This window comes from Alexandromys fortis, unplaced genomic scaffold (assembly GCF_014885135.2).
Source record: "Alexandromys fortis isolate MF-2015 unplaced genomic scaffold, M_Fortis_MF-2015_v1.1 scaffold_53, whole genome shotgun sequence".
Lineage (NCBI taxonomy): Eukaryota > Metazoa > Chordata > Mammalia > Rodentia > Cricetidae > Alexandromys > Alexandromys fortis.
In genome coordinates, this window is record NW_026067939.1 from 8,814,411 (window position 1) to 8,822,021 (window position 7,611).

A 7,611-nucleotide genomic window follows, 5' to 3' on the forward strand; every position below is an offset into this window, starting at 1 on the left:
GGATTTTATGATAGTTAAGCATATGGCCTCCCAGGTCCCTGGTTGTTACTTTTATAATGTGGCCTTTATTAGAGATGTTCTAGGGTCTTAGTTAAATTAAAAAGAAAATCCAGAGGCTCCAAACACTACCTATGCTCATCTCTGGCCTCCTTCATCAGGAGCCTCCCTCTCCAGACCATGGATGGGACTGCATCTGCTGTCACCAACCTTGCTAGCTTAAGTTAGAATTCATTCTGTGTTCAGAATAATTTTTGACTTTAGACAAATGTGCAGAAACCTGTATGTACAACTGCAGTAGCCACACAGAATCTTTCTACTGCTTTGTATATCCCATGTGCAGAAACCTGTATGTGCAACTGCAGTAGCACACAGAATCTTTCTATTGCTTTGCAAATTCCCTGATTTGCATATTAATCACATCGCTTCTTTCCCTCATAAAAACACAAATATTTTTGCTGGCTCCATAATGTCAACTTATCCTTACTGAACTTTAAAAGTATGTATATTTATCACACTGCCATTTTACATTTAGAAATTTATATTTAAGGTTCATGGTTTTTACAGCAGTTCCTCATTATTATAATTTTGTCCATATAATTTTAAATGCATTAAGGGAAAAATGGTTAAATAAAGAAAAGAATATAACACACATCAGAATGGAGAGTCTACATTTAGTTATTTTGTGAGATATTTACTCCCCAGTGACCAGTTTCTTACACTTACAAAAAGATGCCTATTAAATCTTCTGTCATAAAAATTATTCAAATATGTGTTTTTGAGAAAATTTTCCAAAGGCAAATAATGAACCTATTTCAAGTAAAAAAAACCCCACATATATGAAAATGTATGTGTTCACATTTTAGTTCAGAACATTTAAAATATAATTAGCCTTATATAATTAGCAACTATTGAGAGCTTTATTTTTTTCCTAAGAAAAATTAAAAACATTCTATTCACCCCCAAAATTCCACAAAATTGATTGCATATTTTCCTCACAAGGATAACAGAGAAATAATCTCAACAAATGAATATATCTCAGCTTCTCCTTTCATGTAAAGTTGAGATGCTATTTAAGAAAACAAACAAACAAATAAGTAAACTCCCTAAAACCGTATCTAAACTCCTGTACATTTCAGAATGAATTTTGATAGGAAACAGCTGTAGTTGGTTGCAAAGGAAATGGAAGCTTCAAGCAAATTTTACTTAGCGACTCAAAAGTGATCTTTTATATTTAGTTGACTGTGATTTTTCTTTTTATGGTCACTGATGAGCTAGCTGCTTGTTATTCCAACTTACTCATGGTAGCAATCAGGATCCAAATTCTCAGCATTTGCTTTGCCTGATAACCATGGTCTAAAGCTAAGAATCACTGAAATGTTCCAAGAATTTTTATTAATAATAGTTCTGTTTTTCTTTCAAGTTTGTATGATTGCATAGAGTTTATGACAAATTATAAATAATATATAAAAATGATTCTGATATTAAATTTAAGACTAAATTAAAGAATGTTTCAGAAAAAGAATTAACAGTTTTCAAGTTTGGAAATGTTCGCCCACACTGAAAAAAATGATACTTGTGAAGTTTCATTTATATCTGCAACATCAGTTCCTTGAAATAAAAGTATTTCTATAAATGCCCACCTGAAATCCATAGCTAAAATTTTTAGCAATCTATTTTTAAATTCTCACATGCATATTCTGTGTTTTACCTCTTCCCATCACTCTCTCTCAATCCCTTCTTCCTGTTTACATTTTTTTTTCAGCAAATCTCTCATTTACTTTGACTTTTTAAAAAGTCTTTTGGTATGTACTCCATTTTTTTTATTGGATTATTTGTTCTTTTGATGATCAATTTCTTGAGTTCTTTGTATATTTTGGAGATCAGACCTCTGTCTGATGTAGGGTTAGTGAAGATCTTTTCCCATTCTGTAGGCTGTCCTTTTGTCTTGTTGATCAAGTCATTTGCTTTACAGAAGCTTTTCGGTTTCAGGAGGTCCCATTTATTAATTGTTTCTCTCAGTGTCTGTGCTATAATCATTTATTATCTGCCATTTATAATTTTCTTATTAACTTATTGCCAGCATATATTTGAGTTATGCCCATAATTTGTTTATTGCAAGTATTTCTGCAAAACTCACTAAAAACCAGGTATTTTTATTTTTGGTTCCTGTTTCAAATTTGTGGCATAGACCTATTGGTTTTACTGCTACATACGTGGTAAGTGTACTTTTTATTGTTTCAAGGAAATTACATTACCTTCAATGAATTCACCATTTTACATCCACACAATAAGTGAATAGAGTTTCAGTTTCCCCACAATTTCCCCCAAATCGTTGATGACTTCCTTTTCCTCAAAGAAACGATAGTAACAGTCTTAGGTGACATTTCACGATGGTTTCCATTTTCAAGTCCATACTTAAGGTATATCTACCCATATTCTTGCCATCGAATGTGGAGTTGATAAATATATTTTCTTGTTCTGCAGGCTGCTGCTTTCTCTGACTAATGGTGTCCTTTGCCCTCTGAAGCTTGTCAGTTGCTTATCCTTATGCCCGTGGTGTTGGCGTTCTGTTTAAAAAGTTGTTTTCTGTGCCAATACATTCAAAACGGTTGCCCTCTTTTTAATATTAGGTTTAGAGTATCTTATTTTATGTTGACGGTTTTTATTCACTTGGATATACGTTTTTACAGGGTGAGAAGTATGGATATATTTGCATTCTTCTATATGCACACATCCAGTAGGACTAACATCATTTGTAGAAGATTCTGTCTTTTTTTCCCCCTCATGTGTATTTCTGGCTACTATAAAAAACAAGAACAACAACAACAACAAAGAAAAAAGAGGTGTTGATATATGTTGATTTATGTCTGAGTCTTCAATTCAGTTCCATTGAACAACTTAGCTGGTTTTATGCCTTTTAACTATGGTTTTTATTACTATATCCCTGTACTACGACCAGAAATTAGGGACAGAGATATATCCCTCAGTTCTTTTGTTGTTTAGACTTATATTATTAACCTGTTTTTGTCTTTTTCCTTATGAATCTGATAGCTGTCCTTTCAAGGTCTGTAAAACATGTTAGAATTTTTATAGGGATCATATTGACTCTTTGGACTGCTTTTGGCAGAATGACCATTTTTACTAGATAAATTCTACAGACCCATGAGCATTGGAGAACTTTACATCTTCTGATATCTTCTTCCAAGATTTAAAGTGTATGTCATATAAATCTTTCACTTGCTTGGTTCGGGTTACCTCAAGATACTTCACATTATTAGAGACTATAGTGACGGGTGTAATTTTCCTGATTTCTTTATCAGTCCCTTTGTGATTTGTATATAGAAGGGATATATTTCTATTTGTTGGGTGTGTGGGCATTTTGTTTCTTGGTTTCTGTTTCCTCTCTGCATTCTTGTATGTTTTACTGGTCTGCTCAGCCTATGTGTTCAGAGAAAATTTCTGCTGGTCCTGGAGTCTGGAATCCAGTGACAAGTAGGCAAATGGAGGTTAAGAGAGGATGGTCCGTGAAATCCACAGGGCATATGAACAGTGGGGAAGGGAGGGTGCAGCTGTTTATCTGTTGCCAAACTAGGGATGATACAGATGGACTGGTTCTAGGAGAATAGAGAAAGAAGCAAACAACTGTGGGCAGCTTACCTGGTTTTTCAATGTGTCACCTGTGCTTGAGCAGGAGGTGCTTCCTTGAGTTTGGGGATGATATAAGGCATCGAGTTAGGGGAGTGAGGTTAGAAGGGACCTGTCGGGGATGTCCAAAGGAGATGTGGCCAGGGAAAAAGAGAGGCTACAGTTGGTGTTCTGTTGCAGCACTAGGGACAAGATTCAGAAATTGTCTGGGGAACAGAGTTGAGAGAGAGAGAGACAGAGAGAGACAGAGACAGAGAGAGACAGAGACAGAGACACAGAGAGACAGAGACAGAGAGAGAGAGAGAGAGAGAGAGAGAGAGAGAGAGAGAGAGAGAAGGCTTGCCCAAAGAAAATTTTCAATATAAAGGGAAATATTCATTCAACTTTTAATGACATGAAAGTTTTAGAAATGTGATATAAAAAATTTCCAGAGTCCCTTAGAAAGTATAAAAATGAAAAAAAATACATTTTTCGTTTATCCTGAAACAATATAGGTACATATTTTGAAAGAAATCAAGGGCATTCATTATTAATAGTGCTTTCTTTACAAAGTTCATTTTTGTAAATGTAAGTTTTAAAATACCCCTCTTTTGCATTTCAATCTATCTCTTACTTTTTTCTCATAATTTGCTCATCTAACTTACCAGAAAATTGACAGAACAAGAGACATGATTTCATTAGTTTTGTTTATAAGTCTAGTAATAGGTTTATTGGCTTATTACACATGCCCTCCCACAGGGTCAGCAGATAATAGGACTATCAGCCACCAGGAAAAATGATTTATTCAAAATTACAGGTATAAGGAATTGAGTTATAAAGATTTGGAAAGCCCAGAACATTAAGAATCTGCTTTTTTATTGTAGCCAAAAAATATTTGAAATGCAAAACTCTAGTCATGATGAGTTGGCATTAGATAGACTTCCAACTACATAAAATGGGCTTTAAAAATCTGTATTCAAATCCATCAGCTCACTGACCAGGAACGATGGGGTTTAATTGCTCTTAAAGGATTCAGAACTTCCAAACTCTCTGCACCACTGTCACAGCAGTTAAGTTTTCAATGGACTTGCATTCCAAATACAGATGGTCTTTGATTAAGGTAGAGCCAGTCTGCTTACAGGGGCAAGGTCTTCCTCAGTTTAATGAACCTTCCCTGAAGCTCACACACACACACACACACACAGAAAGATACATTCTTTATTATACAAAAGACAGGTTTGGAGACTCTATGACAAATATTTTAATTAATTATATTAGTGAGCAAGATGGCTATATTTATCTCCTCTGCTTGATTAGATGAGACACATTTTCTCCTAACCTTCATCCTATTCTCCTATTTCATATGTGTTTTTTTTTTTTTTTTTTTTTTTTTTGGTTTTTCGNTTTTGGTTTTTCGAGACAGGGTTTCTCTGTGGTTTTGGAGCCTGTCCTGGAACTAGTTTCGAACTCAACAGAGATCCGCCTGCCTCTGCCTCCCGAGTGCTGGGATTAAAGGCGTGCGCCACCACCGCCCGACCCATATGTGTTTTTTTAAAAGTATAATGGTCAATTCTATCCCTGTATTTTGTATATGTTTATAAATATTAAATGTTTGTCATAAAAAGTACTTGAAAAGCATGGGTACTATCTCTTCTGAAAGTAGTTGTCAAGGGAAATGACACTAACACCCAAAGTCTATTGAAGACTGGAAGCAAAGTTTAGTATGTACCATTTTACAAGCTAAAAAAAATCAAAAAAACACATTTTGCCAAAAAAAATAAGAGGTGAGTTTATTCTTTTTTTGGAAAAGACCAATCAACACACACCAGAGCTGAGGGCCCCTGCCTAAGGAAGAGTGATATCCAATATATACAAGCAGGAGTCGAAACGACCATACTTCCTCTGACACAGGAGTGCTGGGACATTGTCCTTAACTTTTTATGATGATGCATTTATTAATTCCAAGTTTCACCTGCTATGTATTGAGTATTCTGCACAGATACTAGTGCAGTGAGCAGGTGGTCATAGAGGTTCTTGTCTGGATCCTATTGCAGGGGCTGTGCACACAACAGAGCTTGGAGGAAGGCTCACACAGGACTAGGGTGCCTCTGTTGGTCAGGATGCTTTTCCCAAAGGAGCTGTCAAAAAATTACAGTGGTTCCATGTCCATAGGCCTCTCTTGGAGTCTTCATTCCTAGTATCATCAAGGGTAACCACTTCCCCACCCACACACATTGCTGCCTTTGCTTTCACATTAGCCCCCATACCTACATATTGATGCCCAACCTTGGCAACTGAATAATGGAGTCTCATGCTCATGAAATTGCATGCCCCACCTGGCTATACCTCAAAAAGAAAGGCTGGAAGAAAATGCTGCAAACACTTAGGAGGGTTCTTCAAGGTTGAGGTGGATGGGTAAGCATCCCTCCCAGCTCAGAAGCCTTTCCTTTCCATCAATAAAGTTTTATATTGATCTTAAAAAAAAAGAAGAAGAAAAAAACTTCCACCCAAGTCCAACAATGATTTTTTTTTGGGGGGGATTACCTGTAGAAACGTGAGCATCTACAACATCACAGTTTCCCTCGAGCACACGAGAACTGGGTGTCTCACGGAATAGTCCTCCTGCAGCATACACACCCCTAAGAGTCACTTGAGCTTCATGAGTTCTGTGAGCTTTTCTCTTCTTTGAAAGAGAAGTTATTAATTGGTTAGATCTTCTGAGAGTTTCCTGGATTCATCAAAGTTGCTCTGATTCCCCAGAGCGACTGTCATGTTCAACCCAGAAAGAACAGCAACACAAGTACATGGCAAAATCATAAATGATTTGAGTCTAATTTTAATCACGCCATTCCAATTTACAACAAGATTTTCAAGGTGATTATGGATACTCCATTATCTAACCAAAGGTGGTTGACTCAACATTGCAAAGGAGACTTTGGGTAATTGCCCAGGTAGTCAGTTGTCTCCGTCATTTGTTGCACATTTTGGATATCTCTCATTTGTTAAGTAATATTGATTCCCTTCTCAGATCTTTGACGGAGTTGAAGATTATATAATTGTAGTTACTCTCTACATTATTTAGACTCGTTGAGATAGAATGTCTAGCAAAACTTTTGTTCTCAATATTGTTTGTTATATTTATTATTTGTTATTATTGCTTATAGTTATATTTGGTTTAGTTCTGTCTTATTTAGACAAAAGGGGGAGATGTAGGGTTAAGTCAGCCCCCCCTTAGGGGGTGGGCTTGCCTCAGGCAAAGGTTTACTTATAAATCGGGCACACGGGCTCCTCTTCCTGCTTCCTGTCCTCAGTGGAATGGTGATTCTGTGAGTCTAATTTCCCCATTAAAGCTGTGTATATATTCTTTACAATCTGTCTGCATTAATTTACGCCATTACACAGGAGTGTGACTTTCCGCTCCCAGTGTACCGGATTCCAATGTGGCAGACCAAACAAAAAGCAAGTTTTTAGAAGCTCCGATGTGGTAATTAATGACATGGGTCATTAAGGGGAGAGAGCAAGTGAGCTTTAGTGGTGACTGAAATGACCAAGTTCACTTGGTTACTATGAACAGTCACAGCATCACAGTGGAAAGCATTTGATCTCATCAGAGCTATTATGTCAAAAACCTGAATACAGACATCTAGGAAAAATTGGGTTAACCTATAGCTCCATCAATTTAATGACTTTCCTTCAAGGAGGAGAGGGTAATGGGGTACAGTTACTACACAGTAGGAAAGTAGCCATTGCTTTATATATAGCCAGATGTTGCTCAAAGCTGTATCAATTCTTTACTCAACTGCAACAATTTCATACAAGTACTCACTTTAGCCATGCCTACTTAGTTAATTGCATCCTAAGATGCTTCACCCTTAAATGAGAATTTCAGGCCAGAGTATTATAATTCCTTGGTGTACCAATCAGGTTCATCCAGATGGTTAGAACTAGTAGGATCTATATGTATAGTTTAAGGATGTGGTTTATATA